Below are 15699 nucleotides of genomic sequence, written 5' to 3'. Positions count from 1 at the left end.
GTTAGGCTTAGGGTCAGGATTAGGGTTAGGGTTAGTATTATGGTTAGTGTTGGTGTTAGCATTACCGTTAGGGTTCATTATATGGTTCGGATTAGGGTCACGGTTAGGTAGGGTTAGCGGTAGCGTTAGGTTTCGATATAGGTTAGGGTTATGGTTAGTGTTATGTTTAGTGTTATTTAGTGTTCGGTCAGGTTTAGGGTTAGCGTCCTGTTAATCGTTGGGTTTTGGTAATGGTTATTGGTAGGTTTTGCTTTAGGGTTAGGGTTACCGTTATTGTTAGTGTTAGTGTTAGGGTTATTGTAAGGGTTAACCTTAGGTTTGGGGTTTTGGTTAGGGTTAGCGTTATGGTTAAGTTTTGGTTTAGGGTTAGGGTAAGAGTTAGCGTTAGGCTTAGAGTTAGTGATGGCTTTAGTGTTAGGGTTAGCTTTACGGTTAGGGTTAGGGTTAGCATTTCATTTAGCTTATGTCTAGGTTTATCTTTAGGGTTATTAGCGTTATGTTTAGCTTTGTGTTTTGGTTAGGGTTAGCGTTAGTGTTAGTGTTAAGTTTAGGTTAGGGTTTGTGTTAGGTTTAGCGATAGGGTTTGGTGAGGTTATGGTTATATTTAGCGGTATATGTTTTGTTAGGGTTCAGGTTAGGGTTCGGGTTAGCTTTAGGCTTAGGTTTAGAGTATTTGTTAGGTTTAGCATTAGGGTTTGGTTACAGATAGGGTTAAGGTTAGGTTTATGTTTGGTGATAGGCTTCGGAGTAGATTTGGGTTAGCTTTAGGGTTAGGTTTGGGGTTAGTGTTAGTGTTAGGGATACGGTTTGGGTTACGGCTAGCGTTATGTTTATGCTTAGCGTGTGGGTTAGGGTTAGAGTTAGGTTAGTGTTATTTTTAGGGTTAGTGTTATGTTTAGTTTCATGGTTAGGATTAGTTTATTGTTAGCGTTAGGTATAGGGTTAGGTTTGGGTTTAGCGTTAGTGTTAAGATTAGGGTTAGGGTTAGGTTGAGGTTATGGTTGGGATTAGTGTTATGTTAACGTTGTGTTGGGGTTAATGTTGGGGAAAATGGTTAGGTTTTGTGGTAGGTTTAGGCTTAGGGTTAGGGTTTGTGTTATCGTTAGCGATAGGTTTATGGTTAGGATTATGTTTAGGGTTAGAGTTAGGGTTAGGGTTGGTGTTACAGTTATGGTTAGCGTTAGTAATAGTATATGGGTTAGCGTTAGGTTTAGGGTAGGGTTAAGTTTAGGTTTAGGATTAGGGCTGACAGTAGGTTTAGTTTTAGGGGTACAGCTTATTGAGTATTCCATACAAAGTAATGCTCTATCTGCTCCTTTGAAATTAAGGCAGCTCCACTCTCATAATCTCGACGCCAAAAAAATTTTCAGATAGGCTTGAAAATGAAGACTCTGGCACCAGCTACAGTGCTAATACTTGTTAGCTCTAGAAATGAAAGTCAGCATGTGAAAATGGTTTTGCTCAGTACGAGATGTTATAGTGGTTTTTGTGTGAGATCAACTCCATTCAGCTCACTGACTTCACACACCTTCAGCATTATACGCACCTATCACGGTAAATATGTTTTCTCACACTGTGCATAATGTGATTGTGTTAGGATTATTGTTAGGGTTAGGGTTAGGGTTTAGCATTAACGTGAAGGTTAGGCTTAGATTTAGTGTTAGTGTTAGCGTTATAGTAAGGTTAGCTTTAGGGTTAGGAATAGTGTTAGGGTTAGGGATAGGGTTAGCTTTAGGGTTAGGGCTAGCATTAGGGTTAGGTTTAGGGTTTTTGTTAGCGTGAGGGTAAGTGTTAGGGTTAGTGTTATATTAAGCGTTGGGTTCAGGTTAAGGTTATTGTTACTGTTTGCATTAGATTTATTTTTGGCAATAGGTTTAGGGTTACGGTTAGCGTTAGAGTACGGTTGGGGTTAGTGTTAGCGTTAGGGATAAGGTTAGCGTTAGGTTTAGATTAGGCTTAGTGTTAGCATTTGGGTTAGAGGTAGGGATAGGCGTAGGGTTAGGTTCAAGGTTAGCGTTAGTGTTAGGGTTAGCATTAGTGTTAATGTTAGGGTTAGGGTTAGGGTTTAGGTTAGCTCTAGTGTTAGGTTTAGGGTTAGGCTAGAATTGACCGTAGGTTTAGTTTTAGGGCTACAGCATATTGAGTATTCCATACATGGTAATGCTCTAGCTGCTCCTTTAAAATTAGCGCAAGTCCACACCCAGAGAGAATGTCAACACCAAAGCAATATTCAGCTAGGCTTGAAAATTATGCTCTGGCAGCAGCTAAGAATGAAACTCAGCATGTGAACATGTTTTGCTCAGTACAAATGGGCAGAGTGGTTCTTGTGTGAGACCAACTCCATTCACGTCACTGACTTCACACATCTTCACGATTACACCCAGCTGTCACGATAAATATGTTTTCTCACACTGTGCATAATGTTATTGTGTTATGGTTAGGGTTATTCTTAGGTTTAGCATTAGTGTTAGGGTTAGGGTAAGGGTTATCGTTAGGTTTAGGGTTAGCATACGGGTTAGGCTTAAGGTTAGTGTTCTGGTTATCGTTAGTTGTAGCGATACAGTAAGGGTTAGGAGTAGCGTTATGATTAGGGTTATTGTTATGGTTAGGGTTAGAGTTAGCATTAGTTTATGGATAGGCTTAGGGTTAGCGTTAGCATAAGTTTATGGTTTGGGTTAGGGTTAGCGTTTGGTTCGGGTTTAGGTTTATGGTTACCATTATGGTTAGGGTTAGCATTAGTGATAGGGTTGGGATTGGGTTAGTGTTTGGTTTAGCGTTCTGAGTTATTGTTAGGGTTACTCTTAGGGATAGGTTTAGGGTTACAGTTAGAGTTTGGTTTAGGTTCATGTTAATGGTTAGCATTAGTGCTAGGGTTAGGTTTATTTTTAGCGTTAGTGTTCGGTTTAGTTTGATCATTATGGTTATGGTTAGGGATAAAGTTAATGTTAGGGTTAGGGATAGGGTTAGCATTAGTGTTAGTGCTGGGGATAGCATTACCGTTAGGGTTAGGCTTAGGGTTTGTGTTAGGTTTAGGGTTAGTGTTATGGTTAGTTTTAGTGTTAGAGTTAACGTTAGGGTTATGGTTAGCATTAGGTTTAGAATTAGGGTTAGGTAAGCTTTAATGTTCGGTTTTGAGTAATGTTAGGGTTGAGTTAGAGTTAGGGTTAGATTAGGGATATTGTTAGCGTTAGGGTTAGTTTTAGTGATAGGGTTAGCGTTAAGGTTTTCATTAGGGTGAGGGTTAGGTTTGCGATATGGTTACCGTTATTGATAGTGTTAGCATTAGGGCTAGGGTTAGCGTTAAGGTTAGTGTTAGGGTAAGTGTTATGCTTTGTTTTAGGTTTAGTTTATGATTAGGGTTATGGATAGAGTTAGCATTAGTGTTAGGGTTAGGGTTAGCGTTAGAGTTTTTGTTAGGGTTAGGGTTAGCATTAGGTTTAGTGTTAGGGTTACGTAAGGGTTAGAAAAAGTGTTAAGGTTAGGGTTAGGGTTTGTGTTTGCTTTATTTTTCAGAATAGGTTCAAGTTTCGCATTAGGCTTATGGTTAGGGTTAGTGTTTATTTTCGGTATAGGATTTGGTTTAGCATTAGAGTTAGGGATTGGGTTAGGGTTAGCGTTTGGGTAAGGGTTAGAGTTTAGTTTAGCCTTAAGGATAGGTTAGGAATATTGTTAGGGTTAGTTTTAGCATTATTGTTACTATAGGGTTAGAGTTAGCAGTAGTGCTACGGTGAGGGCTAGGGTTAGGTTTGGCATTAGGGTTGTTGTTTGGGATTGGGTTAGGGTTGGGATTAGGGTTAGCGTTAGTGTTTTCTTTAGGGTTAGGGCTAGCGTTATGTTTAGTGTTGGGTTCCAATTATGGTTACGGTTTTGCTGGTTTGTTTTAGGGTTAAGTTTAGTATTAGTTTTAGGGTTAGGTTGAAGGTTAGCTTTAGGCTTTTAGTATGTTTTAGGTTAGGGTTATGGTTTGGTTTAGAGTTAGCATTAGTGTTGGTGATAGCGTTAGGTTTAGTGTTAGTGTTATTTTTCGATTAAGGGTTAGGTTTAGCGTTAGAGTTATGGTTGGGGATAGGGTTAGTTTTAGGCTTAGGGCTAGACTTAAGTTAGGGTTAGGAATATGGTTAGGGTAGGATTAGCTAATTGGTTAGGTTAATGTTACGGTGTGCGGTACAGTTTGGGTTAGGTTTAAAGTTTGGGTTTATGTTATAGTTAGGGATATAATTAGCATTAGGGTTAGGGTTAGATTTAGGGTTACCTTAGGGTAAGGGTTAGTGTTAGGGTTAGGGTTTGTGGTAGGGTTAGATTTAAATTTCGGTTTAGAGATATCATTTGGGTTAGTGTTAGCTTTAGGGTTAGGTTTAGCGTTAGGGTAGTGTTAGGGATAGGGTTAGTGTTAGCATTAGAGTTAGGATTAGGGATAGGTTTAGGTTTAGGGTTAGGTTTAGCGTTAGGGTATGGTGAGGGTTAGGATTAGATTTATGTTTACTGTTAGGTTTGGGTTAGGGTTAGCATTAGGGTTCGAATTATGGATAGGGTTAGGGGTAGAGTTAGGGTTAGGATCATCGTTAGCGTTAGGGTTATTTTTATGTTTAGGTTTCACATTGGTGTTAGGCTTAGCATTAAGGTTACTTTTAGCATTATGGTTAGGGTTAGTGTTAGGTTAGGGTTAGATATAGCGTTAAGGTTAGGATAAGTTTTAGGTTTTCTGTAAGTGTTAGCATTATGGTTAGCGATAGGGATAGGGTTACTCTTAATGTTGGGATTAGAGTTACGTTGGGGTAGTGTTCGGGTTAAAGTTAAGTTTAGGGTTAGGGTTAGCGTTAGTTTTTGCGTTACTTTTCTCTTTATGGTTAGAGTTAGGGATAGGGTTTGTGTTAGCGCTAGTGTTAAGTTAGCTTTAGGGATATGGTTATGGTTATGGTTAGGGTTAGCGATACGTTTAGGGTTATGGTTTGCGTTATTGTTATCATTAGGCTTAGGGTTACGTTTAGGTTATTTTTCTGAATACGGTAAGGTTGAGCCTTCGGTATTGGGTTAGAGATGGCTTTAGGATTAGCATTAGCATTAGAGTAAGGGTTAGGTTATGGTTAGCCTTACGGATAGGGTTAGGGATATGGTTAGGGTTAGTTTTATCATTATGATTAGGATAGTGTTAGGGTTAGCAGTAGGGCTACGGTTAGTGTTAAGGTTAGATTTGGCATTATGGTTATTGTTTGGGTTAGGGTTAGGGTTAGCGTTAACGTTAGGATTATGGTTAGGTTTAGAGCTAGCATTATGTTTAGCATTGGATTCCGGTTAGGGTTAGGGTTATTGTTAGGGTTAGGGTTAGGGATAGGTTTAGCGTTAGGTTTAGGTATAAAGTTAGCGTCAGAGTTTGGGTTAGGGTTAGGGTTAGATTTAGCGTTATTTTTAAGGTTAGGGTTAGTGTTAAGTTAGGACTAGTGTAGCATTACGGGTACGGTTAGGGTTAGGTTTAACTTTAGTGTTAGGGTTAGGGATAGCGTTAGTGTCAGGGTTAGCGTTAGTATTAGGTTTAGAGTGAGAGTTAGGGTTAGGGTTATCTTTATGGTAATTGTTATTGTTAGAATTAGGGTTGGTGTTAGGGATATGGTTATGGTTATGTTTAGGGTTAGGGTTCGTTTAAGCCTTAGAGTTAGGGATAGGGTTAGTGCTAAAGTAGGGATAGCGTTAGGGTTAGGGTTAGGTTTGGGGTTATCATTACAGTCAGGGTTAGGTTTAGGGTCAATGCTAGGTTTATGGTTAGGATTATAGTTAGCATTAGGGTTCGGGTTAGGGCTAAGTTTATTGTTATGGTAACGGCTAATGTTAGCGTTAGCGTTAGATTTAGGCTTAGGTTAGCGTTAGGGTTAGGTTTAGCATCAGGGTGCTCTTTATGTCTAGGGTTACGTTTAGCGTTTGATTTACTGTTACAGTTAGTGTTAGGGTTAGGGTTAAAGTTAGCGTTATGGTTATATTTAGGGATAGTGTTAGGTTTAGTGTAAGCATCAGGGTTAGGGTTAGCATTGTGTTTAGGGTTAGGGGTATCATTAGGGTTAGGGTTAGGTTTTACTGGATTTAGCATTAGTGTTAGGGTTGTGGTAGCGTAAGGTTAGAGTTAGCGTTAGCTTTAATGTAACGGTTTTGTTTAGGGTTAGTGTTTGGTTTTGGTTTAGGGTTAGGATTAGCTTTAGGGTTAGCATAGCGTTAGGGTTACTGTTTGGGTTATTGTTAGTGTTTAGGTTAGGGTTAGGGTTAGCGTTAAGGTTAGGGTGAGGGTTTGTGATAGGTTTAGGTTTAGAGTTAGCGATGGCTTTAGGGTTAGGTTTTGGTTTAGGGTTAGCTTTTGGTTTTGGTATAGATTAGGGTTAGCGTTAGGGTCATAGTTAGTGTTAGGGTTAGCGTTAGCTTTAGATTTAGGTTTAGCTTAGTGTAAGTGTTAGAGTTAGGATTATCGTTAACGTTAGGGTTAGGTTGAAGCTTATGGTAAGCATTTGGGTTATGGTTAGGTTTAGAGTTATGGTTAGCATTATTATTTGGGTTAGGGTTAGGGAGAGGTTTGCGTTTAAAGTTTCAGTTGGGTTTGGGGTACGGGTTAGCGTTATGGTTAGAGTTTACATGTTAGGGTTAGGATTATCGTTAGGGTTTATATTAGGGTTAGTGTGAGGTTTATGGTTAGGCATAGGATTAGGGTTCGGGTTAGCGTTATGGTTAGCATAAGGATAAGTGTTAGGGTTTGCTTTAGGGTTAGGTTTAAATTTAGGTTCAGGGTTACGTTTAGGGTTAGATTTAGCATTAGGTTTTGGGTTAGGGATAGGTTTAGGGTTAGGATTATGGTTATTTTTAGGGTTAGGTTTAGGATTAGGGTTAGAGTTAGTGTTATGTTAGGGTTATGGATAAGGTTAGTTTTGGATTTATTGTTAGGGTTAGTGTTTTGGTTTAGGTTACGGTTAGCGTTTGTTTTAGTTATAGGGTTAGGGTTGGCATTATGGTTAGGGTTAGGATTAGAGTTATTGTTAGAGTTGCGGTTAGGGTTCACTTTATGGTTAGCATTATGTATAGCATTATGGCTCGGGTTAGGTCTAGGGTTAGGCTTATTTTTAGTGTTAGGGTTATGGTTAGGTTTAGCGTTAGCGTTAATCTTATCTTTATAATTAGGTTTAGCTTTAGGGTTGTTTTTATTGATTGTTGTTGTTTTACGGTTAGGTTTATGGTTGGCGTTAGGGTTAGGGTAGGGTTTTGCATTATAGTTAGGGTTATTTTGGGGTTAGACTTTTGGTCAGGGTTAGGTTTTTTGTTAGCGTTAGCATTAGGTTTAGATTTATCTTAGTGTAACGGTTTGGTTTCGGGTTAGTGTTAGCATTAGGGTTAGGGTAAGCAATTGTGTTAGTGTTAGGGTTACGGTTATGGTTAGTGTTAGGGTTAGGGTTATGGTTAGGGATAGGATTGGGTTTAGTGTTAGCTTTTGCCCTAGGGTTAGTGTTGGATTAATGTTTTTTAAGGTTTAGGGTTAGTGTTAGTGTTATGATCAGGGTTAGGTTTAGGGTTAGTTTTAGCGTTAGGGTTAGGGTTAGTGCTATGTTTAGCCATAGGGTTAGGGATAGGGTTATGTATAGTGTTTGAGATTGAGTTCCGGTTTGGGTTAGGATTTAGGTAATTGTTACTGTTTGGGTTAGGGTAAGGGTTAGCGTTAGAGTTAGGTTTAGGGTTATTGTTCCTGGTAGGGTTACGTTTAGGGTTAGGGTAAGAGTTAGGGTTAGGTTTCAGGTTAATAATAGGTTTAGGGTTAGTGTTAGGTTTAGGTTACGGTTAATGTTAGGTTTAGGGTTAGGGTTGACAGTATGTTTAGTTTTAGGTCTACAGCTTACTGAGTATTCCATACAAAGTAATGCTCTAGCTGCTGCTTTCAAATTAATGCAACTCCACTCGCAGAGAATGTGAAAGACAAAGCAATTTTCATGTAGGTTTTATAATCAAGGCTCTGGCACCAGCTGCAGCACTAAGCAAATTTTAGCTCTAATAATTATACTCAGCATTTGAAAGTACTTTTGCTCAGTACTCATGGGCATGGTGGTTCATGTGTGAGACCAACTCCATTCAGCTCACTGTCTTCACACACCGTCATAATTACACCCAAGTATCACAGTAAATATAGTTTCTCACACTGTATGTAATGTGTTTTTGTTAGGGTTAGGTATAGGGTTAGGGTTATGGTTACTGTTAGGATTAGTTTTGGGGTTAGAGTTAGCGTTAGGGTTAGTATTAGTGTTAGCGTTATGATTAGGATTAGGGTTAATATTAGGGTTAGGGCTAGGATTAGCATTAAGGTTAACATTTGGGTTAGTGTTAGGGCAAGTTTTAAGGTTAGGGTTAGTGTTAGTGTTAGGATTAGGGTTAGCATTCTCGTTAGGGTTAGTTTTAGGGTCAGTGTTAGGGTTACAGTTAGGATTATAGTTCGCATTACGGTTCGGGTTAGGGATAAGTTTATGGTTAGGGTTAGCGTTAGCTAAAGGGTTAGGGTTACAGATAGGGTTAGAATTAGTGTTAGTGTCAGGGTTAGCTTTAGGGTTAATTTTAGGGTTACGGTTAGAATTGGGTTTGTTGTTAAGGTTAGGTTTGGTGTTAGGGTTAGGTTTAGGTTTAGGGTTAGGGATAGTGTCAGGGTTTTGATAAGGTTTAGCATTAGCCTTAGTGTGAGGGATAGTTTTAGGTTTAGCATTAGCGTTAAGGTTAGGGTAAGGTTTAGGTTTAGAGATATGGTCAGGGTTGGTGTTAGGGTTCTGGTTAGGGATAGGTTTTGTGTTAGGTTTAGCAATAGGTTTAGAGTTTGGATAGGGTTATGGTTAGCATTAGTGTTAGGTTTGGGATTGTTTTAGAGTTATATTTATAGTTGGGGTTCGGGTTAGGCTTAGGGTTAGCTTTCCTGTTAAGGTTATATTTACCGTCAATGTTATGGTTAGGTTTACTGTCAGCATTAGGGTTAGCATACAGTCAGTTTATGGTAAGGGTAAGATTTCGATCTATGGTTAGGGTTGCGGTTAGCGTTAGTGTTAGGGTTAGGGTTAGGGATAGGGTTGGTGTTAAGGTTATGGTTATGATTTGAGTTAGCATTAGGGTTAAGTTTAGGGATAGGCTTAGCCTTAGGGTTAGTTTTAGCTTTATGGTTTTTGTTTGGGTTAGGGTTAGCATTCCGTTTATGTTTAGGGTTAGGTTTAGCGTTAGGGTTAGAGTTCGCATTAGGGTTAGGGTTATCGTTTGTGTTAGTTTTCGGGTTAACAATAGGGTTAAGGTTATGGTTAGGGTTGACAGTAGGTTTAGTTTTAGGGCTACAACTTATTGAGTATTCCATACAAAGTAATGCTCTAGCTCCTCCTTTGAAATTAACGCAACTCATTCTCAGAGAGAATTCCACAGCACTAAGTACATGTTAGCTCAAGTAATGAAACTCAGCATGTGAAATTGCTTTTGCTAAGTACAAGTTGGCAGAATGGTTCTTGTGTGAGACCCACTCCATTCAGCTCACTGACTTCACAACGTCACGATTACAACCAGCTCTCACTTTATATGTTTTCTCACACTGAGTGCAATGTGATTTTGTTAGGGTGAGGTATAGTGTAAGGGTTAGGTTTAGGGTTAGTGTTAGCGTTAGAGTTAGGGTTAGTGTTAGGGTTAAGATTAGGGTTCATGTTACCATTAGTGTTCTGGTTAGGTTATGGTTAGATTTAGCATTAGGATTAGGGATAGAGTTAACTTTATTGTTAGGTTTAGGGTTAGGGTTAGCATTTGGTTTAGGTTAAGGGTTGGGATTAACGTTAGGGTGTGGGTTAGGTAAGGTTTAGCCTTAGGTTTAGGGTTAACGTTAAGGTTTGGATTATGGTTAGGATTAATGTTAGAGTTAGTTTTAGGGTTAGAGGTAGTGGTAGGGATAGGATTGGAGTTAGTTTTATGGTTATGGTTTGATTTAGGGTTAGTGTTTGGTTTAGGTTTAGGGTTAGCGTTAGGGTTAGGTTCAGGAATAGGGCTAGGGTTAAGGTTAACATTATGGTTATGGTTAATGTTAGCATTAGTGTTAGGAATAGGGTTAGCATTAGTGTTAAGTTTAGGGTTAGCGTTAGTGTTATTTTTAGGGTTAGGGTTAGGGTTAGGGTTATGTATAAGGTAAGGGTTAGGATTAGCGTATTTTTTAGGGATAGCGTTAGGGTTTGGTTTAGAGTTAGGGTTAGGGTTAGAGTTAGGTTTAGGGTTAGTTTTAGGGTTAAGGTTAGGTTTTACGTTAGGGTTAGGTTAGGGTTAGGGTTAGTGTTATATTTAGTCTTAGAGTTTGTGTTAGAGTTAGGTTTTGCATTTTCGTTAGGGTTTGAGTTTGGGTTATGGTTAGCTTTAGGGTTAGGTTTAGGGTTGGCTGTTGCTTTAGTTTTAGGGCTACAGTTATTGATTATTCCATACAAAGTAATGCTCTTCTTGTCCTTTGAAAATAATACAACTCCACTCTCAGAGATAATGTCAACACCAAAGCGATTTTCAGCTAGGCTTGTAAGTCAAGGCTCTGTCGCCAGCTATAGCACTTAGTTCATGTTAGCTCTAGGAATGCTACTCAGCATGTGAAAATTTATTTGCTCAGTACAAGTGGGCAGAGTGGTTATTGTTTGAGAACAACTCCATTCAGCTTACTGACTTGACACACCCTCACAATTGCACCTAGGTGGCATTGTAGATATGTTTTCTCACACTGTGTTTAATGTGTTTTTGTTAGGGTTAGGTTTAGGTTTAGCGTTATGTTTAGAGTTAGGGTTCGGGTTCATGTTAGTGTTAGCCTTAGTGTTCGGTTTATGGTGAGAGTAAGCATTCGTTTTTGGGTTAGGGTTAGGTTTACATTTAGTGTTATTGTTAGGCATAATGTAAGGGATAGGGTTGGGGTTAGTCTTAGCTTTAGTGTTGGGGTAAGGGTTCGGGTTAGCGTTTAGTTTAGCTTTAGCGTTAGGATGAGTGTTAGAATTAGAGTTAGGGTTAGGAATAGGGTTAGGTTTTGGGTTAGCGTTAGGGCCTTAGGTTTAGGTTTAGGCTACGCTTATTGTTACAGGTAGACTTAGTGTTAGGGTTAGAGTTAGGGCTAGGGTTAGATTTTGGGTTTGCTTTAGATTAGAGTAGGGATAGGATTAGGATTAGGGTTTGGTTTAGGTTTAGCGTCAGTGTTATGGTTAGGGATAGTGTTAGGCTTAGGGTTAAGGTTAGGTTTAGGGTTACCTTTAGGGTTAGGGTTAGGGATAGGTTTATCATTAGGGTTTTTTTAGAATTAGCGTTAGGGTTAATGTTAGGGGTTAGTGTTAGCGTTAGGTTTGGTTTTAGCTTTACTGTTAGGGTTAGATTTAGGGTTAGGGTTCGAGTTAGCATTATGTTTAGGGTTAGGATTTGATTTAGCCTATGGTTAGATTTAGGTTTTTCGTTAAGGTTTTCGTTAGAGTTATGGTTTGTGTTAGGGTTAGCTTTAGGTTATTGTCAGGGAGAGGTTTAGTGTTTTGGTCATCGTTAGGATTAGCATTAGAATTAGGATTAGGTTTAGGATTAAGTTTAGAGTTAGGTTAAGTGGTAGTTTAGCGTTATTTTTAGGGTTGGGGTTATTTTTAGCGTAAGGGTTTGGGAAAGGATTGGTTTAGGATTTGGTTTAGCACTAGGGTAATGGTTAGGGTATAGGGTTACGGTTCTCGTTAAGGTTAGGTTTAGCGTTAGGGTTAGTGTTAGTGTTAAGTTTGCGGTTAGTTTAGGGATAGCTTTAGTGTTAACCTTAGGGTTAGTGTTATGTTTAGCGTTAGGGTTCAGGTTAGGGTTAGGTTTATTGTTAGGATTTGGGTTAGGGTTAGGTTTAGGGTGATCGTTAGTGTTTGGGTTAGTTTTAGAGTCAGTTTTAGGGTTTCCTTTAGAGTTATGTTTAGGTTTATGTTTAGGGTTATGGTTTATTTTTAGTGTTTTGGTTAATATTAGGGTTAGGTTTTTGGTTATTGTTAGGTTTAGGCTTAGTGTTAGTTTTAGGGTTAGGGTTAGTTTTGGAGTTAGTGTTACGTTTACGGTTAGGGTTATGGATAGCGTTAGGGTCAGGGTTAGTGTTAGTGTTAGGCTTAATGTTATTGTTAGGTCATGTTTTGTAATAGGGTTATATTTATGGTTAAATTTAGGATTAGCGTTAGGTTTAGGCTTCGGGTTAGCAGTATTGTTAGGGTTTGTTTTAGGATTATCGTTAGGATTAGGGTTCGTTTTAGCATTAGTGTTTGGGTTAGGGTTAGTGTTAGCGTTAGGTTTAGGTTTAGGTTAGGGTTAAGGTTGGTGTTAGAGATGGCCGCAGGTTTAGTTTTAGGTCTACATCATTTTTGAGTATTGGATACAAAGTAATGCTCTAGCTGCTCATTTGTTATTAACGCTACTCCACTATCCGAGAGAATTTCAACGCCAGAGCAATTTTCAGCTAGGCTTGAAAATCAAAGCACTGGCCCAGCTACAGCACTAAGTACATATTAATTCTAGGGATGAAACTCATCATGTGAAAATGCTTTTGATCAGTATGAGAGGTCAAAGTGGTTCTTGTGTGAGACCAACTCCACTCACGTCACTGACTTCACACTCCATCACGATTCCACCCAGCTATCACGACAAATATCTTCTCTCACACAGTGCATATTGTGGTAGTGTTAGGGTTAGGGTTAGGGTTATCGTTAGATTAAGGCTTAGTGTTAATGTTATGTTTAGGGTTAGCGTTAGGTTTGGGTTTAACGTAAGGTTTAGGGTTAAGGTCAGCGTTAGGGTTAGGGTTCAGGTTAGGGTGTGTGTCTTTGGGGTTAGGTGTAGCTTTAGGGTTAGCTTTAGGATTATGGTTAGATTTTGTGTTAGCATTAGTTTTAGGGATACGGTTAGGGTTAGGTAGCATTAGTTTTAGGGTTTGGGTTATCTTTATCGTTAGGGTTAGGATTACGGTTAGGGTTATGTTTAGGTTTAGTGTAAAGTTTAGCAGTAGGGATCAGGTTAGGGTTAGGACCAGCATTACTGTTATCTTTAGGGTTAGGCTTAACTTTAGGGTTAAGATTAGGGTTAGTGTTCGGGTGCGGGATAAAGTTAGCGTTAGTGTTAGAGTAATTTTTAGTTTATCGTTAGCATTAGGGTTAGTGTTAGGTAAGGTTTAGGGTTAGCCTTAAGGTTTGCGTTTGATTTAGGTTTAGTGTTAGGTAAGGTTTAGCATTAGAGTTATCATTAGGGCTAGGGTTAGGGTTAGTGTTAGGGTTAGGTTTATGTTTAGGGTAAGGGTTAAGGTTAGGTTTTGCCTTAGGAATATGGTTAAGGATAGCGTTAGGGTTAGGGTTAGTATTCGTTTTAAGGTTAGGATTAGGATCAGTGTAATCATTAGTGTTATGGTTAGTGTTGGGGATCTGGTTAGGTTTAGGGATAGGTTTAAGGATAGTGTTGTTGTTATCATTGTCTTTAGGATTAGGGTAGGGTTAGGGTTCACTTTTGGTTTCAGTATCGGTTAGGGCTAGGGTTATGGTTAGCCTTAGTGTTAGGGTTTAGTTAGGGTTACAGTAAGTGTTATATTTAGCATTATGGTTCTGTTTAGTGTTAGGGTTAGTGTTAATGTTAGGGTTTGTGTTAAGGGTAGGGTTACCCTTAGTTTTATGGATAGTGTTGTGGTTAGGGTTAGCGTTAGGTTTGCATTAGTGTTAGGGTGAGCATTATGGTTAGGATTAGGGTTAGGATTAGCATTAGGATTAGGTTTAGTGTTAGGGTCAGATTTAGCTTTAGGTTTAGTGTTAGGGATAGAGATAGGGTTAAGGTTGAGTTAGCTTTAGGATTAGGTTTAGGGTAAGGGTTAGCGTTAGTGTTATGGATGCAGTTAGGGTTAGAGTTAGCGATATGGTTAGGATTAGGGTAAGGTTTAGCATAAATTTTTACTTTAGGGTTCATGTTAGATTTAGGGTTAGCATTACTGTTATCGTTAGCGTTAGGTTTAGGCTTATAGTTAGGGTTAGCGTTAGGTTTAGGTTAAGGTTTAGCTTCAAGTTTATTTTAGGGGTTAGCATTAGAGTTATTGTTAGGTTTAGCGTTAGTGTTAGGGTTCGCGTAAGGGTTTTGGTTAGCCTTAGTGTTAGCGCTAGGGTTAGCGTTAGCTTTAGAGTTGGGTTTATGTTTAGGGTTAGGGTAAGGGTTAGGTTTAGCGTTAAGTTTACTGCTACAGTTAGTATTGTGGTTAGGGTTCGCATTAGGGTTAGGGTTAGTGTTAGGGTTGGGGTTAGCTTTAGTGTTAGGGTTAGGTTTAGCGTTAGTGTTAAGGTTACGGTTAGGGTTAGATTAAGGGTTAGGGTTCGAGTTAGCATTAGGTTTAGGGTTAGGGTTAGAGTTAGCCTAAGGTTAGAGTTAGGTTTAGCGTTAAGGTTATGGTTAGAGTTATGGTTTGTGTTAGGGTTAGCTTTAGGTTATTCTCAGGGAGAGGGTTAGTGTTTTGGTCATCGTTAGGATTAGCATTAGGTTTAGGCTTAGGATTAGGTTTAGTGTTAGGCTTAAAGTTAGTTTAGCGTTATTTTTAGTGTTAGGGTTGTTTTTAGCTTTAGGGTTTGGGTAAGGATTGGTTTAGGATTTGGTTTAGCACTAGGGTAATGGTTAGGGTATAGGGTTACGGTTCTCGTTAAGGTTAGGTTTAGCGTTAGGGTTAGTGTTAGTGTTAAGTTTGCGGTTAGTTTAGGGATAGCTTTAGTGTTAACCTTAGGGTTAGTGTTATGTTTAGCGTTAGGGTTCAGGTTAGGGTTAGGTTTATTGTTAGGATTTGGGTTAGGGTTAGGTTTAGGGTGATCGTTAGTGTTTGGGTTAGTTTTATGGTCAGGTTTAGGGTTTTCTTTAGAGTTATGTTTATGTTTAGGGTTAGAGTTATTGTTTATTTTTAGCGTTTGTGTTAATATTATGTTTAGGTGTTTGGTCATTGTTAGGGTTAGGCTTAGTGTTAGTTTTAGGGTTAGGATTAGTTTTAGAGTTAGTGTTAGGTTTACGGTTAGGGTTATGAATAGCGTTAGTTTCAGGGTTAGGGATAGGGTTATGGTAAGGTTTTGTGTTAGGTTTATCATTAATGTTAGGGTTAGGTTAGTTTTCGGTTATTTTTTTTTTGTTTAGAGTTAGGGTTGATTTTAGGGTTAGGGTTAAGGTTAGGGTTAGGGTTAGAATATGGTTTAGGTTAAGGTTTATGTTTAAGATTAGGGTTAGAGTTATTGTTATGGTTAGCGTAAGTGTTGGGGTTAGCATTATTGTTAGCGTTAGGTTTAGGGTTAGCTTTAGAGTTGGGTTTATGTTTAGGGTTAAGGGTAGGTTTAGCGTTATTGTTAGGGTTAAGGTTAGCGTTAGAGTTAGGGTTAGGGTTCGTTTTAGGTTTACGGTTAGTGTAAGTGTCTGGGTCAGTGTTAGGGATAGCGTTAGGTTTAGGTTTACAGTTAGGTTTTGGGTTAGGGTTAATTTTAGGGTTAGCTGTAGTGTACATCAGGTTTAGGTTGGCGTTTTGTTAAGCGTTGGGTTTGGTTTACGGTTATCGTTAGGTTTTGCGTTAATATTAGGGTTAGTGTTAGGGTAATGTTAGTGTTAGGGTTAGCATTAAGGTTATGGTTACGGATATGGTTAGGTTTAGGTTTGGTTTATGGCTTGATTTAGCATTACAGTAAGGGTTAGAAAAGGTTTAGGTTTAAG

This window comes from Ochotona curzoniae, unplaced genomic scaffold, assembly GCF_017591425.1.
Source record: "Ochotona curzoniae isolate NIBS_2020 unplaced genomic scaffold, NIBS_Ocur_1.0 contig_1274, whole genome shotgun sequence".
NCBI classification, from domain to species: Eukaryota; Metazoa; Chordata; class Mammalia; order Lagomorpha; family Ochotonidae; genus Ochotona; species Ochotona curzoniae.
The sequence above is the reverse complement of the archived record's forward strand: the minus strand, read 5'-3'. Positions refer to the sequence as shown.